Source organism: Triticum urartu, chromosome 7A, assembly GCF_056163025.1.
Source record: "Triticum urartu cultivar PI428250 chromosome 7A, HENAU_Tu73, whole genome shotgun sequence".
Taxonomy (NCBI): Eukaryota; Viridiplantae; Streptophyta; class Magnoliopsida; order Poales; family Poaceae; genus Triticum; species Triticum urartu.
In genome coordinates this window covers 410,053,550-410,070,354 of record NC_141879.1, presented here as the reverse complement: position 1 = coordinate 410,070,354, position 16,805 = coordinate 410,053,550, and positions in this window count along the sequence as shown.

Below are 16,805 nucleotides of genomic sequence, written 5' to 3'. Positions count from 1 at the left end.
GAAACTCAATCCATTACAAGAGAGAAGAGGGGGAGGAGAAACATAAGATGCAACTATAATAGCAAAGCTCGCGATACATCAAGATCGTGCCAAATCAAGAACATGAGAGAGAGAGAGATCAAACACACAGCTACTGGTACATACCCTCAGCCCCGAGGGAGAACTAATCCCTCCTCGTCATGGAGAGCACCGGGATGATGAAGATGGCCACCGAAGAGGGATTCCCCCCTCCGGTAGGGTGCCGGAACGGGTCTAGATTGGTTTTCGGTGGCTACGGAGGCTTCTGGCGGCGGAACTCCTGATCTATTGTGCGTTCTGGAAGTTTTAGGTCACGTGGGTATATATGGGTGTAGGGAGGACGTCGGAGGAGCCACGGCGGTCCCACGAGACAGGGGGGCGCGCCCTAGGGGGGCGTGCCCCCCACCCTCGTGAGCACCTCGTGTCTCCCATGACGTGGGGTCCAAGTCCATCAGGTGTGTTTCCTTCCAAAAATAACTTCTCCAGTTGATTTCGTTCCGTTTCGACTCCGTCTGATATTCCTTTTCTTCAAAACACTGAAATAGGCATAAAACAGCAAATCTGGGCTGGGCCTCCGGTTAATAGGTTAGTCCCAAAAGTAATATAAAAGTGGATAATAAAGCCCAATATTGCCCAAAATAGTAGATAATATAGCATGGAGCAATCAAAAATTATAGATACGTTGGACACGTATCAAGCATCCCCAAGCTTAATTCCTGCTCGTCCTCGAGTAGGTAAATGATAAAAAAGAATTTTTTATGCGGAGTGCTACTCGGCATAATTTCATTGTGATTCTTCTTAATTGTGGCATGAATATTCAGATCCATAAGATTCAAGACAAAAGTTCATATTGACATAAAAATAATAATACGTCAAGCATACTAACAAAGCAATTATGTCTTCTCAAAATAACATGGCCAAAGAAAGTTATCCCTACAAAATCATATAGTCTGGCTATGCTCCATCTTTACCACACAAAGTACTTAAATCATGCACAACCCCGATGACAAGCCAAGCAATTGTTTCATACTTTTGATGTTCTCAAACTTTTTCAATCTTCACGCAATAAATGAGCGTGAGCCATGGACATAGCACTATAGGTGGAATAGAATGGTGGTTGTGGAGAAGACAAAAAGGGAGAGGATAGTCTCACATCGACTAGGCGTATCAACGGGCTATGGAGATGCCCATCAATAGATATCAATGTGAGTGAGTAGGGATTGCCATGCAACGGATGCATTAGAGCTATAAATGTATGAGTGCTCAACAAAAGAAACTAGTGGGTGTGCATCCAACTTGCTTGCTCACGAAGACCTAGGGCAATTTTTTGAGGAAGCCCATCATTGGAATATACAAGCCAAGTTCTATAACGTAAAATTCCCACTAGTATATGAAAGTGACAACATATGAGACTCTCTATATGAAGAACATGGTGCTACTTTGAAGCACAATATATGAGACTCACTATATCATGGTGCTACTTTGAAGCACAAGTGTGGAAAAAGGATAGTTGCATTGCCCCTTTTTTATTTTTTATTTTTTTATTTGGCCTTTCTCCTTTTTTTATTTGGCCTTTCCCCTTTTTTGGGACAATGCTCTATTGAATGATGATCATCACACTTCTATTTATTTACAACTCAAGAATTACAACTCGATACTTAGAACAAGATATGACTCTATATGAATGCCTCCAGCGGTGTACCGGGATGTGCGATGATGCATGAGTGACATGTATGAAAGAATTATGAACGGTGGCTTTGCCACAAATACTATGTCAACTACATGATCATGCTAAGTATTATGACAATGATGAAACGTGTCATAATAACGGAACGGTGGAAAGTTGCATGGCAATATATCTCGGAATGGCTATGGAAATGCCATAATAGGTAGGTATGGTGGCTGTTTTGAGGAAGGTAAATGGTGGGTTTATGGTACCGGCGAAAGTTGCGCAGTACTAGAGAGGCTAGCAATGGTGAAAGGGTGAGAGTGCGTATAATCCATGGACTCAACATTAGTCATAAAGAACTCACATAGTTATTGCAAAAATCTATTAGTTATCGAAACAAAGTACTACACGCATGCTCCTAGGGGGATAGATTGGTAGGAAAAGACCATCGCTCGTCCCCGGCCGCCACTCATAAGGAAGACAATCAATAAATAAATCATGCTCCGACTTCGTCACATAACGGTTCACCATACGTGCATGCTATGGGAATCACAAACTTCAACACAAGTATTTCTCAAATTCACAACTACTCAACTAGCATGACTCTAATATTACCATCTTCATATCTCAAAACAATTATCAAGTATCAAACTTCTCGTAGTATTCAGCAAACTCATAAGAGAATTTTATTATTCTTGAATACCTAGCATATTAGGATTTTAAGCAAACTACCATGCTATTTAAGACTCTCAAAATAATCTAAGTGAAACATGAGGGTTCATCTATTTCTTCAAAATAAAACTACCACCATGCTCTAAAAGATATAAGTGAAGCACTAGAGCAACAACAACCTACTCCGAAAGATATAAGTGAAGATCAATGAGTAGTCGAATAATTAAGCAACTATGTGAAGACTCTATAACATTGAATAATTTCAGATCTTGGTATTTTATTCAAACAGCAAGCAAATCCTAATGAAATAAATTGACGCTCCAAGCAAAACACATATCATGTGGCGAATAAAAATATAGCTCCAAGTAAAGTTACCGATGAACGAAGACGAAAGAGGGGATGCCTTCCGGGGCATCCCCAACCTTAGGCTCTTGGTTGTCCTTGAATATTACCTTGGGGTGCCTTGGGCATCCCCAAGCTTAGGCTCTTGCCACTCCTTATTCCATAGTCCATCGAATCCTTACCCAAAACTTGAAAACTTCACAACACAAAACTTAACAGAAAACTCGTAAGCTCCGTTAGCGAAAGAAAACAAAACACCACTTGAAAGTACTATAATGAACTCATTCTTTATTTATATTTGTGTTAAACCTACTGTATACAACTTCTCTATGGTTTATAAACTATTTTACTAGCCATAGGTTCATCAAAATAAGTAAACAACACATCAAAAACAGAATCTGTCAAAAACAGAACAGTCTGTAATAATCTGGATCAAACGTATACTTCTGGAACTCATAAAATTCTCAAATAAATTTATGGACCTTAGGAATTTTATTAATTATATGCAAAAATAATTAACTAAATAGCACTCTCCAAATAAAAATGGCAGCAATTCTCGTGAGCGCTTAAGTTTCTGTTTTTGACAGCATGATCAACAAGACTTTCCCCAAGTCTTCCCAAAGGTTCTACTTGGCACAAACACTAATTAAACAACTAAAATAACATCTACAAAGAGGCTAGATGAATTTTTTATTACTAAACAGGAACAAAAAGCAAGGAATAAAAATAAAGTTGGGTTGCCTCCCAACAAGCGCTATCATTTAATGCCCCTAGCTAGGCATGATGATTTCAATGATGCTCACATAAAAGATAAGAATTCTAACATAAAAAGAGCATCATGAAGAATATGAATAGCACATTTAAGTCTAACATACTTCCTATTCATAGGGATTTTGTGATCAAACAACTTATGGGAGCAATAATCAACTTGCATAGGAAGGTAAAACAAGCATAACTTCGAAATTTTAAGCACATAGAGAGGAAACTTGATATTATTGCAATTCCTACAAGCATATATTCCTCCCTCATAATAATTTTCAGTAGCATCATGAATGAATTCAACAATATAACCAGAACCTAAAGCATTCTTTTCATGATCTACAAGCATGCAAAATTTACTACTCTCCACATAAGCAAAATTCTTCTCATGAATAATAGTGAGAGCAAACTCAACAAAATAACTATCATGTGATTGAAAATTAAGATCAAGATGACAAGTTTCATGGTTATCATTATTCTTTAAAGCATATGTGTCATCACAACAATCATCATAGATAGGAGGCATGCTTTCATCATAATAAATTTGCTCATCAAAACTTGGGGGACAAAAAATATCATCTTCATCAAACATAGCTTCCCCAAGCTTGTGGCTTTGCATATCATTAGCATCATGGATATTCAAGGAATTCATATTAACAATATTGCAATCATGCTCATCATTCAAATATTTAGTGCCAAACATTTTATAGATTTCATCTTCTAGCACTTGAGCACAATTATCCTTTCCATCATACTCACGAAAGATATTAAAAAGGTGAAGCGTATGAGACAAACTCAATTCCATATTTTTATAGTTTTCTTTTATAAACTAAACTAGTGATAAAAACAAGAAACTAAAAGACTCGATTGCAAGATCTAAAGATATGCCTTCAAGCACTCACCTCCCCGGCAACGGCGCCAGAAAAGAGCTTGATGTCTACTACACAACCTTCTTCTTGTAGACGTTGTTGGGCCTCCAAGTGCAAAGGTTTGTAGGACAGTAGAAAATTTCCCTCAAGTGGATGACCTAAGGTTTATCAATCCGTAGGAGGCGTAGGATGAAGATGGTCTCTCTCAAGCAACCCTGCAACCAAATAACAAAGAGTCTCTTGTGTCCCCAACACACCCAATACAATGGTAAATTATATAGGTGCACTAGTTCGGCGAAGAGATGGTGATACAAGTGGTATATGGATAGTAGATAAAGGTATTTTTAATATGAAATTATAAAAACAGCAAGGTAACTAATGATAAAAATGAGCGTAAACGGTATTGCAATGCTAGGAAACAAGGCCTAGGGTTCATACTTTCACTAGTGCAAGTCCTCTCAACAATAATAACATAATTGGATCACATAACTATCCCTCAACATGCAACAAAGAGTCACTCCAAAGTCACTAATAGCGGAGAACGAACGAAGAGATTATGGTAGGGTACGAAACCACCTCAAAGTTATTCTTTCCAATCAATCCGTTGGGATATTCCTATAAGTGTCACAAACAGCCCTAGAGTTCGTACTAGAATAACACCTTAAGACACAAATCAACCAAAACCCTAATGTCACCTAGATACTCCAATGTCACCTCAAGTATCCGTGGGTATGATTATACGATATGCATCACACAATCTCAGATTCATCTATTCAACCAACACAAAGGACCTCAAAGAGTGCCCCAAAGTTTCTACCGGAGAATCACGACGAAAACGTGTGCCAACCCCTATGCATAGGTTCATGGGCGGAACCCGTAAGTTGACCACCAAAACATACATCAAGTGAATCACGTGATATCCCATTGTCACCACAGATATCCACGGCAAGACATACATCAAGTGTTCTCAAATCTTTAAAGACTCAATCCTATAAGATTACTTCAAAGGGGAAACTCAATCCATTACAAGAGAGAAGAGGGGGAGGGAAACATAAGATCCAACTATAATAGCAAAGCTCGCGATACATCAAGATCGTGCCAAATCAAGAACACGAGAGAGAGAGAGAGAGTCAAACACATAGCTACTGGTACATACCCTCAGCCCCGAGGGAGAACTACTCCCTCCTCGTCATGGAGAGCACCGGGATGATGAAGATGGCCACCGGAGAAGGATTCCCCCCTCCGGAAGGGTGCCGGAATGGGTCTAGATTGGTTTTCGGTGGCTACAGAGGCTTTTAGCAGCGGAACACCCGATCTATTGTGCGTTCTGGAAGTTTTAGGTCATGTGGGTGTGTATGGGTGTAGGGAGGACGTCGGAGGAGCTACGGGGGTTCCACGAGACAGGGGGGCGCGCCCTAGGGGGGGCGCCCCGGCCCTCGTGAGCACCTTGTGTCTCCCCTGACGTGGGGTCCAAGTCCATCAGATGTGTTTCCTTCCAAAAATAACTTCTCTAGTTGATTTCGTTCCATTTCGACTCCGTCTGATATTCCTTTTCTTTGAAACACTGAAATAGGCATAAAACAGCAAATCTGGGCTGGGCCTCCGGTTAATAGGTTAGTCCCAAAAGTAATATAAAAGTGGATAATAAAGCCCAATATTGCCCAAAACAGTAGATAATATAGCATGGAGCAATCAAAAATTATAGATACGTTGGAGACGTATCAGGACTCCGGATCGAAACTCCGGGGCCGCCACCCAGTTGGTGTCGCGCGGCTCGGTGATGTAGAACCACCCCGATTGCCACCCCTTTATGGTCTCAACGAAGGAGCCCTCGAGCCATGTAACGTTGGGCATTTTGCCCACCATGGCTCCGCCGCATTCCGCTTGTTGGCCGCCTACTACCTTCGGCTTGACATTGAAGGTCTTCAGCCACAGGACGAAGTGGGGCCAGATGCGGAGGAAAGCCTCGCACACGACGATGAACGCCGAGATGTTGAGGATGAAATTCGGGGCCAGATCATGAAAGTCCAACCCATAATAGAACATAAGGCCACGGACGAATGGATGGAGGGGAAACCCCAGTCCGCGGACGAAGTGGGGAGGAAAACCACCCTTTCATAAGGTTCCGGGGTAGGGACGATCTGCCCAGCGTCTGGCAGCTGGTGCGCGATATCCGCGGCTAAGTATCCAGCCCCACGTAGTTTTTTGATGTGTCCCTCCGTGACGGAGGAGACCATCCACTTGCCTCCTGCTCCGGACATGTTTGGAGAGAGTTGAGGAGAAGGATGTGGACTTGGGCGCTGGAGCTCGAGTGCGCGAGAATGGATGAGCAAGGAGGAAGAAGGCGTGGGTAGAAAAAGGTGAAACCTTATCCCTTTATAAGGGCGGACGAAACTATGCGCCCCCACCAGCCTGGTAAAACTCGCTTATCCCCCAAGCACCGTAATTGATGGCACGGTTGGGTTACCCATGTCCGTATTGATGGGAATCCCGTAATAAGGGGACATGATCTCTGCTTCGACAAGACGTGCCAAGGAAACCGCCTCGCGAAACACGCTAAGATAGGTTATGAAAAACGATTCGAATAAAGACCTGGCTGTGGTGTGATGTCACACTACGGGGTACGTCAGCAGATTAGATTTGTGGAAATATTATTCTCTCTATGGTGGTATGTGGAACTTGTTTTGCAGAGCCGGACACGATCCTCGTATTCAAAATCTTCTATGAAGTATTCGGAGGATGAACCCGCCTTGCAATGTCGAAGACAATCTGCGTGCCGGACTCATCGTCATTGAAGCCTGGTTCAGGGGCTACTAAGGGAGTCCTGGATTAGGGGGTATCCGGACAGCCGAATTATATCCTTTGTCTAGACTGTTGGACTATGAAGATACAAGATTGAAGACTTCCTCCCGTGTCCGGATGGGACTCTCCTTGGCGTGGAAGGCAAGCTTGGCAATACGGATATATAGATCTCCTTCTGTGTAACCCTAGCCCCCTCCGGTGTCTATATAAACCGGAGGGTTTAGTCCGTAGGACGAAGAACAACAATCATACCATAGGCTAGCTTCTAGGGTTTAGCCTCTTCGATCTTGTGGTAGATCAACTCTTGTACTACTCATATTATCAAGAACAATCTAGCAGGACGTAGGGTATTACCTCCATCAAGAGGGCCTGAACCTGGGTAAAACATCGTGTCCCCTGCCTCCTGTTACCATCCGCCTAGACACACAGTTCGGGACCCCCTACCCGAGATCCGCCGGTTTTGACACCGACAGTCGGCCTTTAATTTGTTAGAGTATTGATTAGGTCAGCTAGCCCTGTTTAATTGCTGAACTTGCTCGATTAAGAAGTGTGGGTGTGCTGTAGTCTCCTTTGTGTATCCAAATTATGCAATGATGTGGATGACCACTATAACCAGGGAAATTCGAACCAAAATTTTTGACGTTCAAACTCAACACACACGGGTTAAGCTATCTGAATCGTTTGTGATGTTCACATATCGTACACAGTACTGAATAAGGGACCGTGTCTGATGACACTTTGCGCGCCAGTTTTTTCGCTGAAGCGATTCCAAATTTCTGGCTTCTGCAAAAATATCTACCTCCCCGCCCCTCCCCCTTACCAAAAGCCACATTTCCCCTATTTCTGCCTTCCTTTCCAAGTTAAAATCTTCACTCCTTGCTTGTAGCGCCGCCTCCTCGCCGGCGACCCTCCTTCGTGTTGCTCGGCCTCGCCTATCCAGGAAGGTAATCCACACCCGACCCCCATCCTCCTCCTTCCACATCCCACATGCCCCGACCGCCGGCGCAAGCGCGACGCCTTTCACCCAAATCACCGACCCCTCCACCAAATAAGGGCTGCCCTAAGCCATGGTGTATGCAGTATAGCCAGGATCTCAAGGAGCATTTGGCAGTGGAGAAGAAAATCGCGGTCGTACGTGCGGATAAGGTCGCGATGGCTGCCATTTGTGCCAACCCCCAGATCTTGGAGGAGCACCTCGCCGTTGAGGCCACCGTTAACGCCTCGCCAAGGTAGTCAGAATCCTGATTCGACTGCTAGAATCCTACGACTTCATGAACCTACGGAAGCATGTCGATCCAAATCCCACTATGAATCCGGATAAGGTAGAATCCATGTTGAGTCGCGATCCAAATCATAAAATCCTGTACAAAACTGTACAATCCCGACTATGCTATGGACTACATCTGATTCAACTAACTTATCTAAGCCATTTGTTTAGTTGTAGAAAAATAGTATGCCATCATCCAAACCCCTTTTCATATACCTCATGGACCTTTATTCCCCTCCCAAGTCCAAATGCTCACCGTAGACACCTTTGATCTAGCTCTTAGAAACTCTAGATCAAAATTGAGGAACAGGCTTGTCGACAAATGGAATTGGCGTGAAAAGGAGGATGCTTCAAGATTGATCGGAGAAGGAGAGCAAGACCCTTCAAGGTTTAGCACTGTAGGTCAGATAGACAAGTGATCAACTATTCGCGCACTCTAAAAAGCACATAAGTAAATTTCGTGCATTGAAGGTTTAAATGTTCTATATATTTCGCTCTCTTATATGTTACATACATGCGATCTAGATGGTTGGTTAGGCATAAAATGAAGTGGAATACAACTAGCCTTGATTTGTATGTTCTTTGCTCCATATTTAGTTTTAAAACTCTATAGAACCCATATAAATTTCTTGTGTGCATACAAAATATCTTAATTGACTAAATCTTGTAGAATCCTCGATTGCATGACTCAATCTTACGACTCGATTCTGTCTGAGGAAAACGAATCCGACTCCGAATCCCGACTCTGACTACCTTGCGCCTCGCGCGCCGACGCCGCGACACGGTTGGCTGCTTTAAATGACAGTTCATGGCATTTTCTCGAGGCCACTGTCGGTGCCTTCGACGAAGACTATGAGGTGTTTTCTCAGCGTGCACGTGCTTACCTCATCGCGAGAGCCAACAGGTTGGTGCCCGGAGCGGCTCAGGCAACTCACAACTATGACAAGGGCACCCACCAAGCGGAGGCCTCGCCCTCTTCCATATCCAAGGAGCCAATCATCATCGATATCTCCGACAATGAGGAGTAGCTTGTCTTATTAGCTCACTATAAGGAGCCATGTTCAGTTTGCTAGCTACTTCCTTTCCTTAACAAATTCTAGTGAATTGTGCTATCTACTTTTACCATGCAATCTTCTTCTCTAGAGTATATGTTCTATATGTCGTGCAATGTGGTGTTCAGTTAACTGTTTGGTTCAATTCTGTAAATGTGATGTTCAGTTCTTCGGGGTGCAATTTTCCAAGTTGTCTCGCATGCTTGGTTTGGTTAACTGTCTGATCTTCTGTTAGGAGTGTGTTATATTGTAAAATGTGGTGCTCAGTTAACATTTGGTTCATTTGTTTTGGTGTTTAGTTAACTATTTGGTTCAATACTACAATGCGATGTTGAATTGATGTGGGTGCATTCTGTTATTGTATACCATGTGAGAAATAAATTGAATTTGGCTATACTAAATACATGAGAAACAAATACAATTGCTATATTTCCAAGTTGTTAAGCATGCTTGGTTTGGTTAACTATCTGATCTTCTATTAGGAGTATGTTATATTGTGCAATATGGTGTTCAGTTAACGTTTGGTTCATTTATTGTGGTGTTTAGTTAACTGCACGTGCATGGTCCGTTGTCTAATAGCACATTATGGTGCAATTGCGGGGACCATTCTAATATTTAGGTTTTTAACAATTTGGTCTTGCACATGTAGGTCCTGCTGTCAGAGGTTTTGACCCACTGTTCGACCCTTTTTACATATGGGGAAATGAGTTGTCCATGAATATCAATCAAGTCAAGAAACTCAGAAAGATTGTTAGGATAATAAAATTAGCGACAAAAAACAACAAGATCTTTGTCTGCACAATGAACAAGACATCAGTTCACTACAAAATGGTACTAACTATTATACCTTGCCTTTTTTATTCCTTTGCCCCATTTCCAATATAGAGAAGATATTTATGCACATCCTTGTTTTCAGGCCTTTCCAAAGCAGTTCACTGATGATTACCTCTCAAACCACCTCTATGGTCAGGAGGCGAGGAAGGTTTCATACAACACCCACGGTTCAATATTGAAGTGTTTCTGAAGAGGACGGAGGACAGATGGTCAATCATCCACAGGCACTGGCCTAAAGTTGCGAAGACCTTCAACATGAATGATCAATATTCGCCTTCCACTTCAGCAGTTTTCCAGATGAGATGCATCTGTCTATATACCGTCTATGATGCTAATTTCGAAAGGTTCTACATGTTGCATGTGAAACTTGGTGTTGGTGCAGTTGTGTAATGGGGTAGTTGAGTGTTGAAGCTATATCATGTTGTACTCTGATGTATTTCAATTATGACATTCCGCTTCCTTAATATGGAAATGAAATATATTATGTGCTTAATATGAATGTCAATTAGATTAATAAATGGATTATTAATAATAGGGAAATTAGCCTGCTAATTGGGTTTTGCTATTGCAAATGGTTATCAAAAAAAATAACGTGGGCGATGACCTCAAGCAATGCACACAGTTTCAAGGAATAAACCGTGTTGGATCAATGAACAATCACACACGACTTTCTCTTGAAAACTGTTTGCGTTAGGCCACCTTGCGCAAACGTTTACCACGTTGAAACTGTGTGTGATGGACAGCCTTTGCCACACAGTTTCTTCTATGGACCGTGTGTGACGCATTCAATAATGCAAACAATAAAATTGTTAATATCGTCTGCAATGGCAATGCTATCACAAACAATTTAACAGGAAAAATTGTGTGTGATGTACCTGTGAACGAAAACGTTTTTCTTGGAGCGACTGTGTGGGATGTACATATGAACGGAAACATTTAGCGGGGACTTCCTGTGTGGGATGTACTTGCGATCGGAAACATTTTCGCCTGTATAATTGTATTTTTTAGCTCTACTGTATGTATTTCCGTATTTGAGCGCTCGCCGGTCGCACATGAACTCATTTTTGCCAAGCATGTATGCCAGGAGGGCATATCCCCGATGGTTTCTGGGTTGTGTGGGAAGGACCCCCTTTCGCCGTCACTTACTAGGCAACGGTTCCAAATGCCGTCGCGGAAAGGGGTGAAAAACCATTTGTATAGCACCGACGCGTACCAATGTGTGAGGAATAAATCGAATTTAGCTTCACTTAATACATGAGAAACACATACAATTGCTATATTTCCTAGTTCTTAATGATGCTTGGTTTGGATAAATGTGTTTTCTATGTGGCTCAAATTAATCCAATGAATCTGCAATGTGCCTATTTCTCATCAACATATTTTACTGATAACATGTGAATCCTCACTTAACCTGATAACTAACTACCTTATATGTGCTGCAGGGAAACAATGGGAAGCACTGAGGTTTACAATCGAGGTTTGCACATGCATGGTCCTTTGTCTAATAGCACATTATTTTGCAATTGAAGGAACCATGCATTCTAATATTTGGGTTTTTAACAATTTGGTCTTGCACATGTAGGTCCTGCTGTCAGAGGTTTTGACCCACTGTTTGACCCTTTTTGCATATGGGGAAATGAGTTGTCCATCAATATCAGTCAAGTCGGAAACTCAGAAAGATTGTTAGGATAAAGAAATTAGCGACAAAAAACAACAAGATCTTTGTCTGCACAATGAAGAAGACATCAGTTCACTACAGGATGGTACTAACTATTATACCTTGGCTTTTTTATTCCTTTGACCCATTTCCAATCTAGAGAAGATATTTATGCACATCCTTGTTTTCAAGCCTTTCCAAAGCAGTTCACTGATGATTACCTCTCAAACCACCTGTATGGTCAGGAGGCAAGGAAGGTATTCATACAACACCCATGGTTCAATATTGAAGTGTTCCTAAAGAGGATGAAGGATGGACGGTCAATCATCCACAGGCACTGTCCTAAAGTTGCAAAGACCTTCAACATCAATGAAGGCTCAATATTTGCCTTCTGCTTCAACAGTTTTCCAGATGAGATTCATCTGTGTATGTATCATCTATGATGCTAATTTCAAAAGGTATAGATGTTGCATGTTAAACTTGATGCTGGTACAGTTGTGTAATGGGGTAGTTGAGTGCTAAAGCTATATGATGGTGTACTCTGTTGTATTTCAACTATGAAATCCTGCTTCCTTAATACGAAATTGAAATATATTTTGTACTTAATATGAAATGTCCATTAGGTTAACAAATGGATTAATAATAATAGGACAATTAGTCTGCTAATGGCCAATTAGCCCCCTAATTGGGTTTTTCTATTGCAAACAGTTATTGAGAAAACACTATGGGCGATGACCTTAGGCAATGCACACAGTTTCTAGGAATAAACCGTGTTGGATCAATGAACAATCACGCACTATTTCCTCTTGAAAACTGTTTGCGTTATGCCACCTTGCGCAAACATTTACCACATAAAAAGTTTGTGTGATGGACAGCCTATGCCACATAGTTCCTTCTACGCACCATCTGTGATGCATTCAATAATGCAAACGATAAAATTGTTAATATCGTCTGCAATGACAACGCTATCACAAACGATTTAATGGGGAAAATTGTGTGTAATGTACATAAGAATGAAAACATTTTCCTTGGAGTGATTGTGTAGGGTGTATATATGAACGGAAACGTACTTCTTGGATTGACTGTCTGGGATGTACATACTAATGGAAACGTATTCCTTGGATTGACTGTGTGGAATGTACGTACGAATGGAAACATTTAGCCGAGACTGACTGTGTGGGATGTACTTATGACTGGAAACGATTTGGCATGTATAATTGTATTTTTCAGCACAATTGTATGTATAATCGTATTTCATCACTCACACGTCGCACATGACCTCATTTTTCCGAGCATGTGTGCCAGGAGGGCCTATCCCCGACGATTTCTGGGTCGTGTGGGTAGGACCCCCCTATCGCACACACTCACTCGGTGACGGTTCAGAATGCATTCGTGGTAAGGGGTTAAAAACTGTTTGTATAGCACTTCGTTGTACCAGTGTTGGCTTGTATATTCCAATTATGGACTTCCTCAAATTGCCCTAGGTCGTCGTGAGCGAGCAAGTTGGATGCACACCCACTTGGTTTTCCTTTGAGCTTTCATACACTTATAGCTCTAGTATATTTGTTGCATGGCAATCCCTACTTGTTGCATTGACATCAATTGATCAGCATCTCCATAGCCCATTGATTAGCCTCATCCATGTGAGACTTTCTCCTTTTTGTCTTCTCCACACAACCTCCACCATCATATACTATTCCATCTATAGTGCTAAATCCTCATGTATTGCGTGAGACTTGGAAAGGTTTGAGAACATTAAAAGTATAAAATAATTGCTTGGCTTGTCATCGGGGTTGTGCATGATAAATACTTTGTGTGATGAAGATAGAGCATGACAAGATTATATGATTTCGTAGGGATAACTTTCTTTACCCATGATATTTTGAGAAGACATGGTGTCTTTATTTAGTATGCTTGAAGTATTATTGTTTTTATGTCAATATTCATGCCACAATAAATAAAGATTACTTGATTAACATGTTAGGTTGCATTCCACATAAAAAATTCTGTTTTTATCATTTACCTACTGGAGGACGAGCAGGAATTAAGCTTCCGGATGCTTGATACGTCTCCAATGTATCTATAATTTTTTCTGTCATGCTATTATATTATCCATCTTGGATGTTTTATATGCATTATTATGCTATTTTATATCATTTTTGGGACTAACCTATTAACCTAGTGCCCAGTGCCACTTGTTGTTTTCTCCTTGTTTTTGTCTTCTACAGAAAATCAATACCAAACGGAGTCCAAACGGAACGGAACTTTTTGACGATTTTTCTTGGACAAGTAGACGCCCACGAAGCTTCGGGAGGAGGCCAGAAGACCCACGGGTGAGCCACAAGCTCACCAGGGGCGCCCTAGGGGGTGGGGCGCCCTATGAGCTTGTGGCCCCCCTGGGACCCCTCTAGCCCTAATTCCAGCTCCATAAATACCCAAATATTCCCCGTATATCATAGGGCACAAAAAAAATACTTTTCCGCTGCCGCAAGCTTCTATTCTCATGAGATCCCATCTTGGGGCCTTTTCCGGTACTCTGCCAGAGGGGGATTCGATCATAGAGGGCCTCTACACCAACCTTGCTGCCCTTCCAATGATGTGTTAGTAGTTTACCATAGACCTACGGGTCCATATCTAGTAGCTAGATGACTTATTCTCTCTCTTTGATCTTTAATACAATGTTCTCCTCAATGTTCTTGGAGTTCTATTCGATGTAATCTTCTTTTGTGGTGCGTTTGTTGAGATCCGATGAATTGTGGATTTATGATCAGATTATCTATCAATATTATTTGAGTCTTCTCTAAACTCTTATGCATGATTAAGATAGCTTTGTATTTCTCTCTGATCTATTGATTTGGTTTGGCCAACTAGATTGATCTATCTTGCAATGGGAGAGGTGCTTTGTTTTGGGTTCAATCTTGCGGTGTCCTCACCCAGTGACAGAAGGGGTAGTGAGGAACGTACCTGATTGTTGCCATTAAGAATAATATGGGGTTTTTACAATATTGATTGGATCTAGCCCTCTATATCATGTCATCTTGCTTAAGGCGTTACTCTGTTCTTGTTAACTTAATACACTAGATGCATGTTGGATAGTGGCCGATGTGTGGAGTAATAGTAGTAGATGCAGACATGAGTCGGTCTACTTGTCATGGACGTGATGCCTATATTCATGATCATTGCCTTAGATATCGTCATAATTATGCGCTTTTCTATCAATTGCTCAACAGTAATTTGTTTACCCACCGTATACTTTCTTCAAGATAGAAGTTGATACGTATCCTACTTATCTACTTTTCCTAACACTTTTCCTCTTGTTTTGGACTCTAATTTGCATGATTTGAATGAAACTAACCCCAGACTGACGTTGTTTTTAGTAGAACTATCATGGTGTTGTTTTTGTGCAAAAATAAGAGTTCTCGGAATGGAACGAAACTTTGTGAAAAAAAATTATACAATAAAAGAGAATTTCTGGAGCCAAGAGTCACCTGAGGGGGGAACCTGTGTGGGCACAACCCACCAGGGTGCGCTTGCCCCCCCCCCAGGCGTGCCTAGGTGGGTTGTCCCAACCTGGTGGGCCCGCACACCCTGATACCGATGCTATAAAATCACATATTTCTAGAAAAAAATCAGAGAGAAAGAATTATCGCGATCCATGAGATGGAGCCGCCGTCACCTCCTGTTCTTCATCGGGAGGCTAGATCTGGAGTCCGTTTGGGGCTCCGGGGAGGGGGATCTTCGTTCTTTGTCATCACCAACCCTTCTCCATCGCTAATTCCATGATGCTCCTCACCGGAAGTGAGTAATTCCATCGTTGGCTCGCTGGTCGGTGAGGACTTGGATGAGATTCATCATGTAATCTAGTTATTTTTGTTAGGGCTTGATCCCTAGTATCCACTATGTTATGATATTGATGTTGTTGTGACTTTGCCATACTTAATGCTTGTCACTTTGGGCCCGGGTTCCATGATTTCAGATCTGAACCGTTTATGTTATCACCATTATATCCATGTTCTAGATCCGATCTTGCAAGTTATAGTCATCTGCTATGTGTTATGATCCGGCAACCTCGGAGTGACAATAGTCAGGACCACTCCAAGTGATGATAGTAGTTTGAGGAGTTCGTGTATTCACCGTGTGTTAATACTTTGTTCCGGTTCCCTATTGGACCTCGCTGCCATGAGAGGGTAGGATAAAAGATGTCATGCAAGTTCTTTCCGTAAGCATGTATGACTATTTACGGAATACATGCCTACATTATATTTATCAACTGGAGCTAGTGTTGTATCGCCCTAGGTTATAACTGTCACATGATGAATATCATCCAACAAATCACCGATCCAATGCCTACGAATTTATCTTATATTGTTCTTGCTAAGTTACTACTGCTATCGTTGTTGTTACACTTGCTACAAAATCACTGTTATCACTATTACTGTTACTATTGATGTTGTTACTATTATCAAAATTATCATATTACTGTGCTACTAATCACTTTGCTGCAGATAATTGATCTCCAGGTGTGGTTGAATTGACAACTCAGCTGCTAATACTTGCAAATATTCTTTGGCTCCCCTTGTGTCGAATCTATAAATTTGGGTTGAATACTCTACCCTCGAAAACTGTTGTGATCCCCTATACTTGTGGGTTATCAAGACCTTTTTCTGGCGCCGTTGCCGGAGAGCATAGCAATATTTGTTGAGTCACTTGATATTATTATCAATTTATCACTATGAAGAATCTGAAGGATGCTAAGACCAAGATTTTTCCCTCTAAGACGAGGGGGGGTAAGGAACTGGCATCCATTTCTGCTTTAGATTCACCTTTTGTTATAATTAAACAAATTGCTAGAGTAAGAAGACAT